The 19,703-nt window shown below is 41.8% G+C and overlaps 1 protein-coding gene across 10 annotated transcripts in view; it reads right to left on the bottom strand.

Annotated features, from left to right (window-relative positions):
• The window catches only part of OSBPL6 (oxysterol binding protein like 6), a 192,927-nt gene extending 185,209 nt beyond the window's left edge, over positions 1 to 7,718 (bottom strand). For 9 of the 10 annotated variants that reach the window (XM_037523618.2, XM_054699881.1, XM_054699882.1 and 6 more), the window contains exons 1-2: positions 7,654 to 7,718; positions 835 to 901 (exon numbers count right to left, since the gene is read on the bottom strand). The gene's annotated coding sequence lies outside the window, so the exon portion shown is untranslated. Of the gene's footprint in view, positions 1 to 834; positions 902 to 1,377; positions 1,462 to 7,653 lie in introns of all 10 variants that reach the window. The other variant, XM_037523617.2, reaches the window with a different exon arrangement.
• Between the last annotated feature and the right edge of the window lie 11,985 nt (positions 7,719 to 19,703).

The following is a 19,703-nucleotide window of genomic DNA, read 5'->3' as shown; positions in this document are numbered from 1 at the left end:
CTAGCTGCTACAGATAAACAGAATGCAAAAATGTTATCATAATTTAAATCAAAATCAGAAATTTGACTATATTTCTAGAAAGAATGTGTAACAAAATTTTACTTTAATGTTACTTTAGTTACTTTATTCTACAGACTTTAGTAGTTGATAACAGTTTGTTATTGTGTCAACATTCTATTATGTATAAAAAACATCAAACATCTTGAAATTTATGATAAAACTTGGGCACTGGCTTAGGAGAGGTGAAATAAAGCTATTGCTGGAAATTGAGGCCAGGTTTATTTTAGGTTTGATTTTTGGAAAAAAAATTCTAAAAATACACTGCTGTTCTTCCTTCTACTTCCACACTCTTTTCAGTGGGATAGGTCTGTCTCAAGAGCAACAGTGAGAATTGCCTAAATAAGATGCAAGATAAAAAAAGTAAAAGTTGATGTTAATTCCTGACTCAATTTCATTTGTATTGTGGTTTTCTCACATAGTATCATGTGGAAAGAGAATGCCAAGGAGAAAAGAGAGAGAAGTATCTAACACAAGACAATGTTCTTTATCCCTTTTTGCCCACGGAGTTAAAAGACAAGTTATGGGTATCAAAATAGCAAAGAGTGAACAATATAATGATATTTGTAGTGTTACTCCTCTCATCATACCCTCAAACCTAAACCATTTCACTTTCTACACTAGCTGCTGAAGGGGAATGACAGAAAGGAAGCTCAGAATCTCACTGCAGAGGTGACAATTGGTTCATTTTCTCAATTACTTTACCCATAATTTAAGAAAAAACTTTCTTTCCTGTCACTACCAATAGCAAGTAAAGTAAATTATCTGGCACATTACCTCCTCGCTGTATTTGCACATGGGCTAGTGCTTCATGGGGCAAGTCCTTGGGCCTCAGCTTTCCCACCTGGAAAAGGAGAGAGTTTGCAATAGGTTTTTTTTAACTTTTCAACTCTAATATCTTATGACTCTAATATAAAGACCACTCAAGCATCAGCACATCAAACAAATACAAGTATTCTCAGTGTCTGGGTATTTTCTTCATGTATTTTATAAAGTGACAAAAAGCTTTTCTTGAGCAACAAAAAGAAAACCATAATCCACCATCTCTAAAGAGAAGATAATTTCTGGTATATTAATCGTGAGTTCTTTATAGCCAATCTCATTAACACTGGTGAAACATTTAAATGACAATCTGCCAAGTTTTATTTAAGTGTTATTTAAACTTATTTTTGCTTTAACTTATTTACTTATTTAAACTTAGAGTTAAGTCACACACTTAAGTCACACACTTAACTCTCTCTCTCTAACCCAATTACATAGTCCTGGATATTAAGCTATTCGGGTTGCCCTCCTTTCTAGCTCTGCCTTCTGTCAACTTACCATAGATTTTCTGAGACAGTGGACCTTTCAGATAGCATTTCCTCACACAGGGCAGATTTTTGCTTTCAAGTAATTGCCAAAGCACTGTCAGAAAGAGACATTGGACTTTATGTTCACCATCTTGTTAGCATAATACTTACAATTTATGTTATGATTTTAATCTAAGTATACCCATGCAAGGTGAACACAAACTCACTACAGAATGGGTTCATCTAGCCCACAAGAAACCTCATCTTGAGACCATCATGACTCAGTATTCTCAACTCCCGATAAAACTCAGTCCCAGGCCTTGCAGGTTTGTTCTCTCCTTCCAGGCCCAATGTCCCCCCAGCAGCCATGCACCACTAGATCCTCTGTCAAGCCAAGAAGCATCCTAGCTTGATCCCTTCTTTGTACTTATTAGAGCTGAAAGTAGAACTGTAATGTATGCTATGGGCCTGGCTTTGTTCAATCCAGATATCAAGTGGGACATCATAAAGAATAACCCAGAACCCTAGAACAAACTGGGTCCTAGTGATCACCAGAAGTTCTACTCAGTGAATGTGGTTTATAGAGAACTTGAGAAAGATGGTTAAGACGTCTAAGTGAAATATTTCATTATAAAACTGCTAAAAATGAAGGTCTTCCAGAAGCCATCTGCACAATTTTCCACTTAACCAGGAATGATTTCCCCTCCACATGAATATAATCATGTTGATGATTTGTAATGAGATTTACACTGATTAATAAATATCCGAAACTTGGAAGAAAAAAAACCAAACCCAAGTTGAATCTCTTAATAAAATTGGATCTTTTAATAAACATTCATCTTTGTCTACTTTCTATTTTACCTTTAAAAATTTATTCAACACTAAGTCACCTTCCATTCCTAACAAGTCTCAATTCACTTATCCATCTGTCCCTTCCCTGATGCCTGTCCTTACCTCGAGTAAGTCCTTTTAAAGCCTTCTACTTTTAGAAAGCCAATAAAGTAGGACTACATCTCAAGGGTTCTTTGCAAGGTCTGCCTTTCCCCAAAAAAACACTCTCAATTCAAGAAGGTTTAAACATAAATCTAGAGAAAATTTAGAGAACAAGAAAAAAACCAGATATCCATGCAAGTTCTAAAATCAAAATCAGATCCACCCCACCCACATGCATACATATTGAACACGATTTCATTTTTTGGTAGAGTCTGTCCTGAGCAGACCCTTGAGGGCAGACATACACATGGCCCAGCACTTAACACTATGTCCGGCTCATGTTAGGTGTTCAAGAAATGCTCACCAAATGAAAAAGAAAGCACTTCTTGATATGCCCATGTCACTTTCATATGAGACCCACAGACCCCAGTCACCAACCTGTAAACTGAACAGATGGCGCAGAACTGGCTCCAAGAACCAAGCTAGAACAGCAACTACTAGTTTCAGTAACTGACATGTACGTTACATTGGTTATCCCTAAAATTTACATTTTTTTCTTTTTCCCCCCCTTTATTAATTTTTTTAATTTTTAACATTGCTGTGCATTTTTTTTTTAAGATTTATTTTTATTTATTTATACAAGCACTGGGTACAGTCAGAAGTGCGGGAGGGCAAGAGAATTCACCAGAGCCAGAGCGGGGAGCAGAAAAGGCAGAAGGACGGAAGTACACTGCTGAGGGGAGCAGCGGGCGGCAGGAGAGGTCTGTGTGCCATGTGGGACCCTCCTCCGGTGGCCGGGGAGCAGCTGGGGATCGAACCGGCGCTGCAGAGGCTGCGGGCAGCTTCGCAACCCAGCTGCGCCACCGGGGAGGCCCTTGTTCATTTTTATACAGGATTTGATTTCTCCCCTCAGGTATAGTCCCCCGAAAAATTCCACCACCACATCGCCTGTGAACTATCACCATGGTCCCTTATGTTCTTCCCACCCCTGTTTTGATTCATTTTCCTCTTGCTCCTTTGCTTTAAGCCTCAGATCTATAGTTGCCTACAAGTTTTGTCCTTTTTTTAACCCTTTGTTTTGTTTCCCTATATTTCTCCTATAAGTGATATCACCCAAAATTATTCTTTTTCCTTTTTCTTCTTCTTAATCCACTCTGGATTTTAAGTCATTAAACACATATCTAGTTAGGGAATATAAAGAATATGTAGTTGAAGTGAGGAATATGGATAAACATCCCTGAATAAGGAGATTTGTAGAGAATCTTAAACTTTCTTAGGAGCTTTTTGACAACTTCTGATTTCATTGGTAAGCAATAAGCTTTTTTTCCCTTGGGAGGTCTGTTTTGTTTTTTTATTTGGTTAAAGATGTTACCACATTTCCATTCAATTGCTTTTGGAACTACCAACAAGATGTTTTCCAAATCACTTTGCCAGGGAAAGGTGATTAAGAACTAGATTCTCTTGTAGAAAATTATATTGCTATCAATTAGTTTTTATCTCAGCTGATGAAAAATCAGTGAAAAAATAGTTAGAGATGACAAAAAGATGCCAAGAAATATAGGGAAAGTCAGGAAAAGAGTTTTAGAGTATGATGAGAAAATTCTGAAAACCTATCAAAATACTTACTAATTAAATAGCCAAAATGATACACAGCCAAAGTAACACTATATATTATTCCAGATTAGCTTTAGAAATAAAGAGCCTTTTATCCTGGTCCCCACAGGAAAGCATAACTAACTCTGATTATAATGAACAGAACTTAAAGAGGTGAAAATCTTTTCTCTTTTTCAAGGGGTAGGTCAGGAAATAAACATACTTGCCATTATCTTGCAACATTAGACCAGAAACAGTATGAAAACAAACATCATCCCTAAGAGTTCCAGTCCCTTAATCATATTTGGTTCCCTGCATTCATGTGAAGTGGCTATCGGTATCTTCATTTTAAATATGCGGTCACTGAGGATCAGAATTCTTTTTCCCCAAATCACACACAACTAACAAATTGTCAGGTGGGATCTGATTTCAACCCTTCTGATTATGATCCCAGTAAACTCTAAATAACATGAACCCTACCTCAACATCAATGCAAAAAACATCTCCTTTGCATCTTAACCCAGAAATCATTTACTATATTTACATTAGAAAATAACAAATAACAAATTTCCCTTGGCTTCCTTTACTTCTGTTCTGTTAGAAATGGTCTTCCTCTTCTTAGCAAGGTCACTTCTGGCTCATTCATCCTGCAGATCTCTATCACCAGTTCTTGGCAACTACTGCCAAAACACAGGGGCTGATGCTTCACCTCTCAAATGACACCTCCTGGGTCTTTTCCTATAGTAGCCAGTTCTGCTTATGGTGACCCTCCATTTTTCTCCTAACTTTAAAATGAGCACCGATCCATGCATGACCCTCTATCGTATTTTTGTTAATATAATGATCACCCATGAACTCACCACCAAAAGCAGGAACTGGATCATTAATTAGTAGTAACTTCCATCCGCCTGCATGTCCCTTCCCATGCCATCCCTTGTACCTCCCAAATGACAACTGCCATCTGAAGCTTTATGTGGATCACTGTCTTGCTTTAAAAAAAAAAAGTGTATTTCCATACTCATAAATATGAAAAAAAGTTTGTATTTGCTTATTTGTTTGCTTGTTTCCCCCTCTCATGTAAATTAGCACAAAAATTACAGAAAATAATTTGGAAATACCCAGCAAGCTGACTATGCAAACAAACTACAAGTCATAAGAAACACTAGCATGTACACCCCACAAAATATGAATGATCAGAGCAGCATTCTGTAATTTTTTTGAAACTAAAAAAAAAAAAACAAAAAAAAACAGTCACAGCAGGAGAATAGGGAAACATACTGTGTTACAGACTCATAATGCAATATTGTATAGCTGCTAAAGTCTGTGAACCACAAATATATACTACATGGGTGAATCTTAAGTCACATAACATCAAATAGGGAAGGGGAGGGAGGAAGTCCAGAAGGTAATAGATAGTATCAAATTCCTTTTTCAAGATTAAAAAAAAAAAAAAACTTTAAAAAGAGTATTATAATTATTAACTGCCCTTTTCATTTAAAAAATTTTAAAAAAAATCTCATTTTTGAGAATTCATGCCTTGTCCTCCCAAACCAGACTACTCACTCTAAGGACAAGGACATCTTTTTACTCTTATTTGTATCTGCGGCAGTGTCTAGACCCATATCTTGAACAGACAGTTGCTCGATAAGTAATTATCTACTGAAAGCTACCTAACCAAGGCTTTTTAATAAAATTGTAATCTTCTCCCTAATCCAACAGCTTCATGTAAAGACACATACAACTTTTCTCTACTGATGCATTTACCTAATTCTCCTTCTGCAGTGCTTCTACAGATTTCCAACCACAAATACTTCTTCTTAGAAGGACTCTCCCTTTCTTCTTGGAATAAAGTTAACACAAGGTTAAAGCAATCTAGAGACAAAAAAAAAAAAAAAAACAAAAAAACCCGTACAGGAAGGAACCCTGTAAAAGTCCAAAGAATCATATAACTGATCAACCATCATCGTCTGCAACTGAGGTATCCTCATGGGAAACTATGCATAGAATGTGTAACTGAATTATCTACATGACAACTAAAATATCAATATAAGTAAAACCAAGAATTTTAGACATTCAGAAGCAAAAGATTTTAATTTCAAGATATTTTGTTTCTACTTTCAAAAAAAAATTTTTAGGGGGAAACATAAAATCCAACATAAAAGAGGAATAATATTCCACCAATCAAGGCCCTCCTTATAACCCAATGAGGACTATGCATATTCTCTGTGGGTGATTATAGCTGAGTTACACTGCAGCTTCCCTTCGACCTTGGGAACTCTGCTCTCTCCCAGTTTCTGTGAGGTCTTCTGTTTCATTTATTATTAGTCTTTGTATCTGCAATGCTGTAGTGTTTGGTAGGACTATCAACACTGTGAGCTTGCAGTACCTAAAGCTGTAGAAATGCTTCTAAAAAACAAACGCGGAGGAGGGAGGGGGGATATATACATATGTATATGTATACGTATATACATACAAAACCAAGAAGAAAACAAAGTTAATGGCATTGCCGTGGGATATTTTTAAATTTCACCTTTGAAGAAAACCTACATTTATTTATCACACAATGATTCATTAGCAAGCTTTTTTTTTTAATTTAAAGAAAAGATATTCAAGAAAAATTATCTTGTTATTTGGGGAAAAGACAACTAAATCTAATACACAATTTGCTAAAACTAGGCCATTGATTTCAAAATGTAAATTCTTACCTAAGGGGCAGGGGGCACCTTATAGGACTTTGCGTCCGGGAGAAAGAAATCATCTGGCAACCCAGTGTGTTCACTTAGTTTCGTGTCATTTGCTTCATGTCCATTATGTAATGCTTTCTCCAGCTTTAGATTCTCTGTTTAAGCTACCGTTCAAGTGTATCACACAATTACCACAAAATCAGCGTCTGGCTATAACTTTCAAAAACAGCTTTAAAGGTGTCATGCAGATGTGTCTATACACAGTAGAAGCTTTTTAAAAAATCTGCTGGTGTCATTACTTCCTCCCGGCTTCCCCCCTAGGTCTCCAGCCCTTCCTCCCCCAGCATCCCTGGCGACACGATCTGCGGGCAGCTCCCGGCTCATTGCAGGGGGAAGCACGTCTTGACTGCAATGCAAACCCTGTCCCGGGCTGAACCTGAGAAGCAGGACTGGGCCCTGGCCGCGGGTGTGGACCCAGGCTGCAGGCGAGCTGCAGGGGCGCCAGCAGCGGGCGGGCAGGGGTGCCCCGCGAGGGCAGTCCGCAGTGCACGCGCACAATAAAACCCAATGCACAACTTCCCCGGCCGCTCCTCGCTCGGCTTCCCGGATTCCCTGAAAGGTGCGGCGTAGGCGTCAGCCGGCGCGGGCGAAGCGCTCTCAACCGCGCGGGTTCGGTTCTTGGCTGACAATTACATCAGTCCTTCGCCCTACCCGAGCTTCCATCCCCAGCAGCCTGGAGGAGCCGGGGCGCCGGGCAGCGCGGGGGGATGCGGGTGCGAGAGCCAGGAGGCCGGAATTCCCCAGCAACGAGGGGGAGGGGAGGGCGATGAGCCGGGACCGTGACCCAAACGCCCCCTCCCACCTCGGCTGCAGGGCTGAGCTGCCCCCGCCGCCCGCGCCGCCCGGCCACCCGCACTATGCGTCTTGGGGAGCCCGGGCAGAGGAAGGGGAGCAAGCCTCAGGGGCGCAAAGCCGAGGCTGCCTCCCCGTACGGCTCCCGGGGTCCTCGGCCCTCCGGACGCGCACAATGCCGCCGGGCCGCGGTCCGGGCAGCATCGTGTCCACTCCGAGGGTCCCTCTGCAGCCAGGACACCCACCTGGAAGGCAAGCGGTGGCGCCGCCGAGTCTGCGGCGGCAGCGGCGCGAGGCGAGAGGCGGCCGGGGTGGGTGGACCGGGAGCGCGGGCTGGCCCGGGAGCCGGGCGCGGGCGCCGCCTGCGCGGAGCGCGGTCTCCAGCACCGGCAGCGGCGGTGGCTGTGCGGCGCCTCCAGTGGTCTGCGCGCCGCAGCCCCTCCTCTCCCACGGGCGGGGCGCGCTGCTGGGGCGGTGCTCCCGGCTCCCCGCCCCCGGCTCCCGCGCGCCCGCCAGACCGGAGGGGAGCCGCGGGCGGCTGGGGCTCCCGCAGCGCCCCAGCTAGGCGCCCGCCCTGCGGGGCTCCCCTACCTGCGCCGCCCGGAGAGTCGCGAACCTGGCACGCCGAGCCGCTGAGACCGGGGTCCCTCTGAGAGCGCCCGGGCCCTAGGACAATCCCCGCTGTCCAGGGATCACCGCTGGGGAGACTGACCTGGCAGCTCCGGGCCTGAGAGCCATAGAAGCGCCCTCATTCGCCCAGGCCAGCAGAGTTGGCCGCCCGGCTCGTGAAGGGTGCCCCCGAATGACTCCAGCGGTGGGGGCCTGGAGCGCAGCCGCTCTGAGCACTGTGGGAGAACGGATGCATAGGGGGATGGCAGCCTGGCGGCCTCCCGGGAGGCGCTGCCAATGCCCTGTCTTGAGGCCCGTCATTCGGGCAGGTGCATGAACATTCAGGACTCTGTGTGTGCCTTTCCCTCGCCGACCCTCATGTCCGGAGCAAAAACTTACCAAACCCAGAATAACACTTGGCTTTGGTTGCTTAAAAAAGAAAAGAAAGGGGCAGCAATCCCACTGCCCACCTGTAACTATGCAGGTGCTTCTTTTCACCAACTCTCCTGCAGGGCAACAGCCTCCTGCCTTCCCGTGACCTGTAGGTCTCTTCACTGACCTCCTACAGTGGAGGCAGCTCTCCCCAAGGCTGCCAGCCTGCAACCATGCAGGCCTCTCTTAGCAAACCTGTTCCTTCTGGGCAGCTCTTCCTGCCCACTTGTGTCTATACAAGTGTACTTTTACTTTTCTGTCCTTTTCCCCAATAAACCTGCTCTTTAAATGAAAAAAAAAAAAAAAGAAAGAAAGAAAAGAAAGGGTCGATAGCTTAAAACCCCAACTTAAAGTCTACCACCCTTAACCCCTATCCCCAGTCTATGCCATGAACACATTCATCTAAAGGCAAATTTGCTGAGAAGGATGAAGTTAAATATTTACACAGACATTTCTTCTGTAAATAGGTGCTGAGGAAATGACAGAAGTATTTCAAGACTGTTCTGTCATAACCAATTTCAGAGGGGAAAAAAATCCAAAGAACTTTGATTGAGCCTAACAGAATCATTAGAGAAACAGTATCAAGCTGCTTTGCGGCCTCTCCAGGGGTCCAAGTTTGATGTGATGAGTGAGGAGGAAGAGGTGCCTTCAAAATTGAATGTGTTGCTACCCACTGAGACAACACTGTGGCATTTTACTGATAAAATCTTGATTTGTGGGAAATATAGTCAACTAACTACATGCGCTTTTCCCAGAGTTTATCAAAATTTCCAATCTCCAACCTTTTGAATAAGCTTTTCCATCCTGATTCTCATATGGTGGTGTCATAAAATAATAGATGCTGGACCCCTGACACACTTAAGTTTCCCCTTAACTCCTTCTGGTGAAGACAGTCTCCTCAAGGAAGGCCAGGGGCCATGTTCACCTGTTGGATAGTTCCTGTTTCGCCTTCCATCAAGTGTTCCATTGACAGAAACTCTCTACAAAATCAATCTCTGGATTTTAAAGAAAAAAAAAACATAAATAAGAAAACACGAAAGTGTGAGAGAAGAGAGTGCACACAGTCTTTAACTTAAAGAAGTACATCTGAAAATTCTTCACTGAACCTCTAATACCAGAAAACCATTGAGGAGGTGAAACTACCACAACCAAAATGTCATGTTTTACCTTAAGAATGCTTACACACTTTTTACTCTATTCTATAGTATATATGGGCTTTATTTTTTTAAATAAATTTTGAATATCAGGAAAAATGTCTCCTACCTGTCTTATTGATTAATGATCAAATAAGACTTCATGACACTACATCCATCCATTTAGGGAAATGGGTGAATTAAAGAGAGCTGTCACTACATGCCAAGGTATTTTCTCCACTCGGCATCACAATATTTTGGAAACTCAGCCTGACATAAATAAGTAAATCACAGGCTTTTCACAGCTTTTGGAGCTATGGCAGGGTTATTGCTCAGAAGTTAACAGAGACCAACGCTCTCATGAAGTGTATTTTCTTGCTGAGAGTTTGTCACAGTCATATGCTGGCTAAGAGAATCTCTGCTCCCTGGTCCACTGCTTTTATTACAAGGTCATAAATGCTATAAGCATGTTAAGAGGGATGGAATTAGGTTACCAAGTGCAATATTAAGTAGAGTGGTCAGTCTGGCCCGCGTTAAGAAGGTGACCCTTAAGCAAGGTTTGAAAGAGATGAGGAAGTCAGTCAAGTCATTTTATGGGGATGGGAGGCTCATTCCAGTTAGAGAGACCACCCTCTATAAAACCTATGGAGTGAGGCTTTCAAGGAATTTGGATTTTATTCTAAATGAGGAAGAGATTATCAGACATTTTTATAGTGGAATGAAATGATTTGGCTTATGTGTTAAAGAGCTACTCTGCTGCTGTGTGAACAGATTCTAGAAGGTGGAGAATGGAAGCAGGGAGAAGCCTATGAGATGACCTCAGTGAGCAGTGGCAGTGGGGCAAGGCCAGGTGGTAAAGAGTAGTGGTAGGAGGAGGTCAAGCCACATATACATTTCAAAGGTAGAGTCAACTGGATTTTCTGATAAATTGGATTGTACTTGCTGATAAGTGTTTGCATAAGTTTTGATTGAGACTTATTTTCATTGTTCTATTCACATTTTAGTGAAATTGTGGGGAGGAAATGTAGGGCTCTGCATCTCCAGACATCAGGGAATATGATCATTGGCCAAGATCCTAATGCCTGCGAGTGACCACAACAGTGCTAATATCATTTTCTGTCCAACAATATAACAGTTTTCCATTCTCTGGACTTTTATAAAACACAAACACTCACCCACAAGATTAGTCCACATGGAAAAGTGGGATGTGGAGGCATAGATAAAACAAACCCCTCAGGAGCACGAAAATTCAAAATGAAATCCCCCCCCCACACACACATTGTTGAATAAAATTAGCAAAATGGCATCGAGTTTGGGATTCAAGTCCCATGAATTCCTGTCCTAAGGCGTAATTTGAAAAACAAGGCATAATTTGAAAAACTCAAACCCAGAACATATTAACTTAGCCCACGCAGACTTCTGGGATGACTATAACCTTAAAGTATCCCTGTTATTACTTTATTCCTCCTTACACAGGCTCCTTTCCTTCCCGAGTAGCAGGAACCCAACCATCAGCCTAAACAAGGAAAGGGACTGGCAAGTTTTCTAAGCACAATTAGCATAGCATCAGATGCTGCTAACCTGAGGCACTTGATAATTTTCTTCCAGCCTCTGGAATGGTCATTTCCCAGGTGTTTACCCCTAAACCCTCTACAACCCACTAGAAATGAGGTATGTGCCAAAGATTTGGTGCATGATTATTTGGTTCTCAGACATTACATTTCAAAGACATTGAATCACAGAGTGTGAAAGTCTCTCTTTTCAGTTCTCAATCTCTCTCTCACGCTCTTTTTTTTTTTTTTTTTTTTGCTTGACTTCAAGAAGCAAGGGGAGTTTTAGTGCTCATATATTTTAGGATCTCTAACACTTGCAAATCTCTCATTTTAATAAAATGCAAGTAGAGTCTTTGATCCTAGTATGATATTCCAGACTTTAATGACATTTTATATTTGTTGGCTTTCATTGCTCTTATTTTTAAAGTTGCTTTGCTGCTTGTGATGTGGTTATGATATAAAAGTTTGTTTTTACACATGCAATTTGCAGCAACATGGATGGAGCTGGAAGGGATCATGCTCAGCGAAATAAGCCAGGAAGAAAAAGAAAAATACTGGATGGTCTCACTCATAGCAGGAATCTAGAAAGCCTAAATAAGGGACCAGGAAAAATAATAACTATAAGAAAGAAAAAATCAAAATCAACGAACAACTATGAACCAGAGACACTCTGTGGGGGGTGGGGGCGGGAAAGGAATGTTTGGGGTCAAAATAAGGGGGTTGCAATTGTATGGGGAATATAAAAATAAAATTTAAAAAAAAGTTTCCTTTTAAAATGCTTTTTCTTAGGAATATTTTTTAAAAGTAAGGCTATTCCCCCCAAAATAGGTATATAATACTATAGATGGCAAATGGATATGGTTAAAGAAATCATAAGGTTATTAGAAAACAACTGAAAATTGACCCAAAAAAAAGACTCAATTAGAAAAAGTAAACCCAATACCAACCATTTCCAGTGGTCTGACTTTGAATATGTTTCTGAACCTCCAAGGTTTTTTTTTTTTTTGGTGCAGGGAAGAAAGAGGGTTTAGGCCAGAGGCACAGGAGTGAAAGAATTTAACAGAGACAGAGGGGAGAACAGAAAAGCAGATTTATTGAAATTTTGATAAACTGCTAATGTTAGGGGGAAAAGGATGTCCCAAAGCTAATTCCATACAGACTTTGTGGACTCCACCCCCACCCCAGGTCAAAGCCAAAGACACTGGGAACTCCAAATCCCATCACCACCAAAGGGAAGGTAGCTGGGACCTGAGGTGGGGGTGGAGTCCACAAAGCCTGTATGGAATTAGCTTTGGGACATCACATTTACTAAGTTTTCTTTGACATAATACTGGTAATTTTTTTATGCCTTCTGTCCTGAATCCACAAAGTTTTTGTTTTGTTTTGTTTTGTTTTGCTTTGAGTAACCAGGATCTGCAGCAAGGTTGCAATTTTTTTTCCAGCAAAGCTAACTTGTCACATTTTCTCTCCCCTTGATACCAACACGGCATACAAATAGTGGTAGTAATTTTTGCTACTTATCTTAGAGTCTGTTTTTGCATAACTTCCATAGGGATTTTGTCTGTTTTAACAAAAAAATTGGACGTGAGTTTCATTGTGTGGCTTTGTGTGGAGTTCTTCCAAAAAGTTGAAAAAGAGCTGAACCAAGAAGAGGAGAACCTGTTTGCCTTGTTTGTAGGGTTCCAGAGCCCTCCAAAGAAGGTGAGGAAGCTTGCCTCCATTGGCAGGACAGGACAACCCCGGCCAACGAAAATGCCCTGGTACCCTCGAGAAGAGGAAAGCCCAGGTGGAGTCTGATGAGACCAACTTTATACCTGAAGCCTACATCGACTGGATGCCACCGGTTCGCTCTGATCCTGTGTGGAGTATTTCAACAAAGCCAGCTGAAAATTGCTGTTAGTTATTTTCTGCCCTGTGATTTTATGCAAAAATAGGAAAAATGGTTTAAAAGTAAATTTAGTTTGCAAACTTTTGCTATGCTGTTAAAAGTTTGGGATCAAGGTTGAGAAAATTTGTGTTTTACATCAGTTGAACCATTTTAATATTTTTCTTCCTGTGATTTTTACATATCTGCTGTCTTGTTTTGGCTATTGCCTTTGTAACAGGGTGGTCCCAGGAAAGGGGGAGGTTCCCTGCCCCACCCAAGGGAGGGTGGAGCTGAGCCGGAAGAGGAGGAGAAGCTGCAGAAGAGACTGAGGAAGGAAGCAGGATGGAGCCAGGAGACCTGGAGGAGGCGCATGGAGCCTAGAGACAAGTAAAGAAACTGCGCTTGTCTTTTGGTCGTGGACTGGGTGACACAGATGTGGGTGAGACCTGTGGGGAGGTGACAGTGGCAGCTTTTATCTTGATGTTGATTTTGCTCTTTTCCTTCCGGGCTTGTCCGGTTGTTTGTGACCCTTTTCTGTGGGTCCCCACTGGAAGATGCTTTAGACTTGTAGCAGGCTTTGGGGCCTTGTTCTGGGCCGATCCCATATGGATGGACTTTTACCCACGAGGGGACGGGTAACTTTGGGTGCTTCATTTAGAAACTAGACTCTTTGCCTTTCCTGTATTGTTTCCTAGTTTTATTAAAGATCCTTCCCATTACTCTCATGTGTTTTGTGTTGATGCGGCGGATGGCCGAACCCATTTAGAATAGGCAGGTTTGCGGGGTTTGGGCTGCCCCTCTCCCTGTCCTATAACACCTCCAGATGTGTTTTTTTTTTTTTTTTGGCTTGAACTGATGAACTATTTTTCCTGGAGTAGAGGACTTTTGCTTTTCACAATGGACAAATACCTGGAGAGACTGGTTTTCTTTCACACTGGAACCTGAAAAAAATGTTCATCTGAGACTGCATCCCAACCTCCATATATTCGATCTTCATCACCATGTAAATGGTGGCAAAAAGTGAAAGGGGGGAATTGTTAGGGGGAAAAGGATGTCCCAAAGCTAATTCCATAAAGGCTTTGTGGACTCCACCCCCACCCCAGGTCAAAGCCAAAGACACTGGGAACTCCAAATCCCATCACCACCAAAGGGAAGGTGGCTGGGACCTGAGGGTGGGGTTAAGCAGCCAGGTGGATATAAAAGGCAGACACGTGGGCTTTGGGGATCCCCCATTTTTGGCTCTCGGCCAGCTCGAAGCGTCCGGCCAGCTCTGAGAGTGACTTTGGGTTTCCAGGTCGTCGGATCGGGTAGGACGCATTAAAGACTTTATTTCCCTATTTTCTCCCTGAGTTGTACATTTTCCTTATTTCCTTTTCTCTTGTAAATAAATCTTTTATTAACCCTTTTGTGTGTGTCTGTAGTAGCGTATTCATAAGTCCCTTTAAAGCGCGCGGGTGAGGACCCACAGCCAGGAACCCGGTTAATATCGGGGTTGCTCTATAATACTAAGAGAAGCAGCGGGCAAAACAGGAGAGGTCTTACTGCACAGAGAAAGGGTCCTGGGCTCAATTTATACTCCAGGCATCATTGGTTGGTTAGGGTGACTAGTTTTGGGTATGCCCTGATTTGTGATCAAGATCAGCTTAAAGAATCATCAGCTTATCAGCCCAGTTCCCAGTGTAGTCCCATCCACTCCTTTTATTTATTCATTCAAGCCTCCCAAACTTGCTTGCTGGGCAAGATGTGGGGGCTTAGTTTTTAAGTTTAGTGATGGTACTACAATATTATCCTTTATAAAAGAGTTGAAAAATGTTTTCTAAACTCTAATAAGGTTGATGTGAGGGTTATTATAATAATAGGTAAAGTATGTCTTATGTAGAAGGTGCCAGAGAAATATTTCTTGGGTTGCTTCAGAAATAAACACAAATGTCATCATCTTCAGGACAATTTTCCAAATCCCCATCAGGTTTGGCTGTGACCATTGTTCCCCTCTATTCTGTTGTTCTTTCAGGTAGTTTTAGACTCACCTTTTTCCTTCCACGTGACTGTAAGCTTCATGAGGTAGGTTTGTTGTCCATGGGTGTATCATGGGTGATTATTATATATTTGAGTAGCCTAATTCAATTAATCATTTATTGTGCCAAACTCAAGTATTTTAAATGAACAGGTCTGCCAGAATAACACAAGAAGGTCTTGAACCCATCAGTGTTCAGCCTGAGAATGTAGGCACATGTAAGACACTGCCCTTTAACGGAATCACTGTCTCCCATAATATGACCTACACTTTTCAAATGCATGTGAATGTCATTGATTGATACTGCACAATTCATTGAAAATTCTAACTAGATTAATACTGGGGTTTGGATATCATGTTTTTTTCTCAATTGATACTCATAAATGAATCCACGAATTTTTTGTTTGCTTTTACTATTATAAGTCCTTACTTGAAAGTGGCTGGGAGATGCTAGATTAAATAACACTTTTAAAAGCCTTAGACTGCCCTTGGCATATACTCTCACAGCTAGAGTCAGGATAAGCTTAGATTGATAAAACTCTTAAATTTGCAGCATATCAAACTAGTTCATGAGATGTAAGTATGTCTTGCCTGACATGCAGTATATAATAAAGAGTTTATGTGCTGGTGTTAATGTGTATGGGTAATATCAGAACAGCAACAATATGCATATCTTACACAAATAATGCAAATGGCATTATTTAGATAGGACTTTTCAAGTTCCCTTTCTCATGTGACCACTTCGTGAAATACACAGCTAATATTTTCATTTGACATAAAAGGAAACAGTCACTGAAGAGTTTTGGTCACTCTGATTAATGGACATTCTAGATTTTTCTTTTTTCTTTTTTTTTTTTATAGTTTCTTTCTTTCTCTCTCTCTCTCTCTCTCTCTCTCTCTCTCTCTCTCTCTCTCTCTTTCTTCAAGCACTGGGTACAGTCCGAAGCACGGGAGGGTGAGAGAATTCACCAGAGCCAGAGCAGGGAGCAGAGCAGGCAGAAGGACCGAAGTACACGGCTGAGGGGAGCAGCGGGCGGCAGGAGAGGTCTGTGCGCCATGTGGGACCCTCCTCTGGTGGCCCGGGAGCAGCCAGGGATCGAACTGGCGCTGCAGAGGCTGCAGGCACCTTCGCAACCCAGAGCTTAAACGCTGCACCACGGGGGAGGCCCTAGATTTTTGCTTTTTCTGCCTCAAGCACTTTCCCATTCCATGGACAAGGTACACTGTCCTGGAGACCTGGGCAGGAATACAAATGGAGGCTCACATGCTTTAAATCCAACAAAATGGTAAAATATAATCTATCTTCCCACCTTGACAATTACTTCTTCTGAATGACCCGGAAGGTATTCAGGATTTTCAAACTCCCATAGCTCTATCCAGATGGCTTGCAACACAGGAAGCTACAACTGGCCCCCACATGTGCCCTACACCTCATCTCTGCCCTCCTCCAGCTCCAACCAATCCTACAAGGGTCTTCATGCTCACACATGGGAACAATCCAGCTCCTACACCTGAACTCTTTTCTTACTTCCTCAAACTGCTTTCCTTGTTACCACAGCCCTGAGGATCCAAAGCGCAGTGCAGAAAAAGGGAAGGTCTCCAGCAGGCAAGCCAGCTGAGTTCTGCACACCTTGTGACTTGGGATGAAGGGTATGGCTGCAGGAGGGCCAGAAAGGGCCTCTAAAGTGGGGTCCAGAGAAATGTCCCTCATGCAATGCAGGACAGTTCTAGTCTCTACTGATATTTACTGTTTTTACTTCAGTATTCCATGGGAAGAAAAATCAATTGCCACATAGATATAAACTCTCACTATCTTGATACTTTATTATTAAACTCCATTCCATCATTACAGAACTGTAAAAATATTCAAGTCATTCTATACATTTCAACTTCCAAAACAAAAAAAAAATGTTTTTAATTGATTTGGAGATATTAGCAAACAATGATAGTCAAATTCTTCAATAGAGGCTACAGCAAGGACATTACCAAAACTAATTGATAAAATAAAGATTTTTTAAAAAAAACCTAATTCATTAAACAGATGGAGACCAAGTTGGTGAGACTTTGGCATCTGAAGACTAAATAAATGTAAATGACTAAAACAACTTGCCACATCTTCCAAGTTTTTATTGCAGAAGAGGCCCAGAACAAGGGAAAGACAAAAAGGGTCCCCAATCTCTCACGGAGACTCACCTTCCTCCAGTTTTCTCCTCCCAACTCCCCTGACCAATTCCACTAACTCAGGACTCCTAGGCAAACACATTTTTGGGGTGCCCTTTCCCAGAGTTGACATGTGCTGACAATTCCAAGATATCCTCACTAAACAGTAAGGACAAAGTAAATGAAAATAACTAGCGATAAATAAAAATAACTTAAATATGGCCTCATTTCCAGAATTAGGTTTCTGGCCCTCAGTAACTTAACTGCATATTAACACCCACAGGTTATAATTTCCCAGGTAACTCATGCAGTGTCTTTCCTGACAGGCTCCCTGCTTCTCTCTAGGCAAGGAGTCTCTGCCTACCATCCCACCTTCCCTAGGAACAATTTAATCATCCAGTTGGTCCTGTCCTGTGGATGAGCATCAAAATACTCAGAGACCTATTCATGGATTTCTTTAGAGTACCGGACAGTGAACTCATCCATTATCAGCCTCCCATGAGGATGAATTGACCACAGAAATATGTGCAGGCATCAGTATAACATTAGTGTAAATAAATCAGCAAAGGCTTAAGTAGTTGAGGAGGAAATTCCCTGAATCACTGCAATGACAGAGGACATTTAATATTTTTTCAAATTTTTTGTATTGGGCCTCCCTGATGGCGCAGGCAGTTGAGCGCACCTCTGTGAAGCTGTTCACAGCCTCTGCAGTGCCAGTTCGATTCCTGCCGGCCTTGGAGCAACGCACGTGGGGAAGCAGACCTCTCCTGTCCTGCCCGCTGCTCCCCTCAGCAGCATATTTCAGTCAGTGTGCCTGTTCTGTTCCCTGCTCTGTCTCTGGTGAATCCTCTCACCCTCCCGCGCATCTGGCCTGTACCCCAGTTCTTGTATAAATAAAATAAAATCTTTTAAAAAAAAAGAAAAGAAAAAATCAATTTTTTTGTATTAACTAGTTTTTTTCTCACATCATTGTAGTCCCCATAGTTTTCCTGCTACCATATCCCCATATTCCCTTGTGTTCATACCTTCCTTGCTTTGTCCCCTTCCCTCTTCCTCCTTTGCTATTTGCCTCAGCTCTATGATCAGCTTGCTAGTTTTGACTTTTTCTTGACCTTTTGTTTGGTTTCTGTACATACCACATGTAAGTGAGACCATCCAGTATTTATCTTTTCCTGCTGACTAATTTCAGCTGGCATAATCCTTTCTAGCTCCATTCACGTTGCTGTAAATGGCATAATTTTGCCTTTTTTGATAGCTGAGTAATATTCCATTGTGCTCATGTACCACAACTTTTTGACCCACATGTCTATTTTGCGACATTTGCATTGTTTTCATCTATTGACTATAGTAAATACTGTTGCAATAAATATAGGAGTGTAAGTAGGTTTCCTTTCGAATTAGTGTTTTTGTGTCCTTTAAGTAGATTCCTGGGAGTAAAATTGCTGGATCATAGGTAGATCCATTTTAAGTGTTCAAAACAATATTGTTATGAAGAAAGTGCAATAGCCCTGTCTTTTTTTTAATACAATTTAGAATTGCACCAATCAATACAGTAGTTCCTAGTCATGCATAGCTATTTAAATTTTAATCTCAATTTATTAAAATTAAGTGAATTTATAATTCAGTCTCACAATTGTACTTTTCACATTTCAGAGCTTAACAGTCACAGTCACAGTCAGAGCTTAACAAACCCCATTGGACAGAATAGAACATTTTTACCATCACAACAAGTTCTGTAGGACAACTCTTATCTACAAGATATTCTTTTTTTTTAAGATTTATTTATGTATGCACAAAAAATGGGGGTACAGGCCAGAGGTGTGGGGGGTGAAAGGATTCACCAGAGACAGAGTGGGGAACAGAAGAGGCAGACTGAGTGAAATACACTGCTGAGGGGAGCAGCGAGCGAAACTGGAAATGTCTGCTGCGCCATGTGGGTAGCTCCCTGGCTAGGGATTGAACTTGTGCTGTAGTGGCTGTGGATAGCTTCATAGGTTGCGTCTTAATCCCTTGCACCACTGGGGAGGCCCTTATCTACAAGATATTCTTACCATAAAAAAGAAATAGAATTAAAACATTTACCACAGTTTTGGGCAGAACATGAAGCAAGATAAAACTGCAGGTCTCATAGATAGAAAAGGAAGGTTTTCTGTTTTGGGGTTTTTGTTTTGTTTTGGTTTTTTGCTTAGTATATAACAAGTTTTAGGACATTTTCAACATTTTTGAAGGAATTACCACCTATTTAAGAATCAACAGGTAGGGGGGTAAAATCTTAACATGAATTTTAAGGTACATAAATGGAAAGCAAAAATAAATATCCTGATATGTGAAATGGAGTTCCAATGCAGATCAATTTAAGTAGAACAAAGAAGAGAAAACTGGCAGAACCGGGAAAAGAAACTGAGACTAGACCATTTTAGATAACACTTCCTAGTAGCCATATGCGACTACTAGTTGATCTAACTTGTTCTTTAGTAAGAAAGTCATACATATACCTATCCACAGCCACTGCAGCACGAGTTCAATC

This window comes from Talpa occidentalis, unplaced genomic scaffold (assembly GCF_014898055.3).
Source record: "Talpa occidentalis isolate TD23 unplaced genomic scaffold, MPIMG_talOcc4v2.1 talOcc4.3, whole genome shotgun sequence".
In the NCBI taxonomy this organism is placed as follows: Eukaryota; Metazoa; Chordata; class Mammalia; order Eulipotyphla; family Talpidae; genus Talpa; species Talpa occidentalis.
Note: the sequence above shows the minus strand (reverse complement) of the source record. Positions and strands in the feature narration are given on the sequence as shown.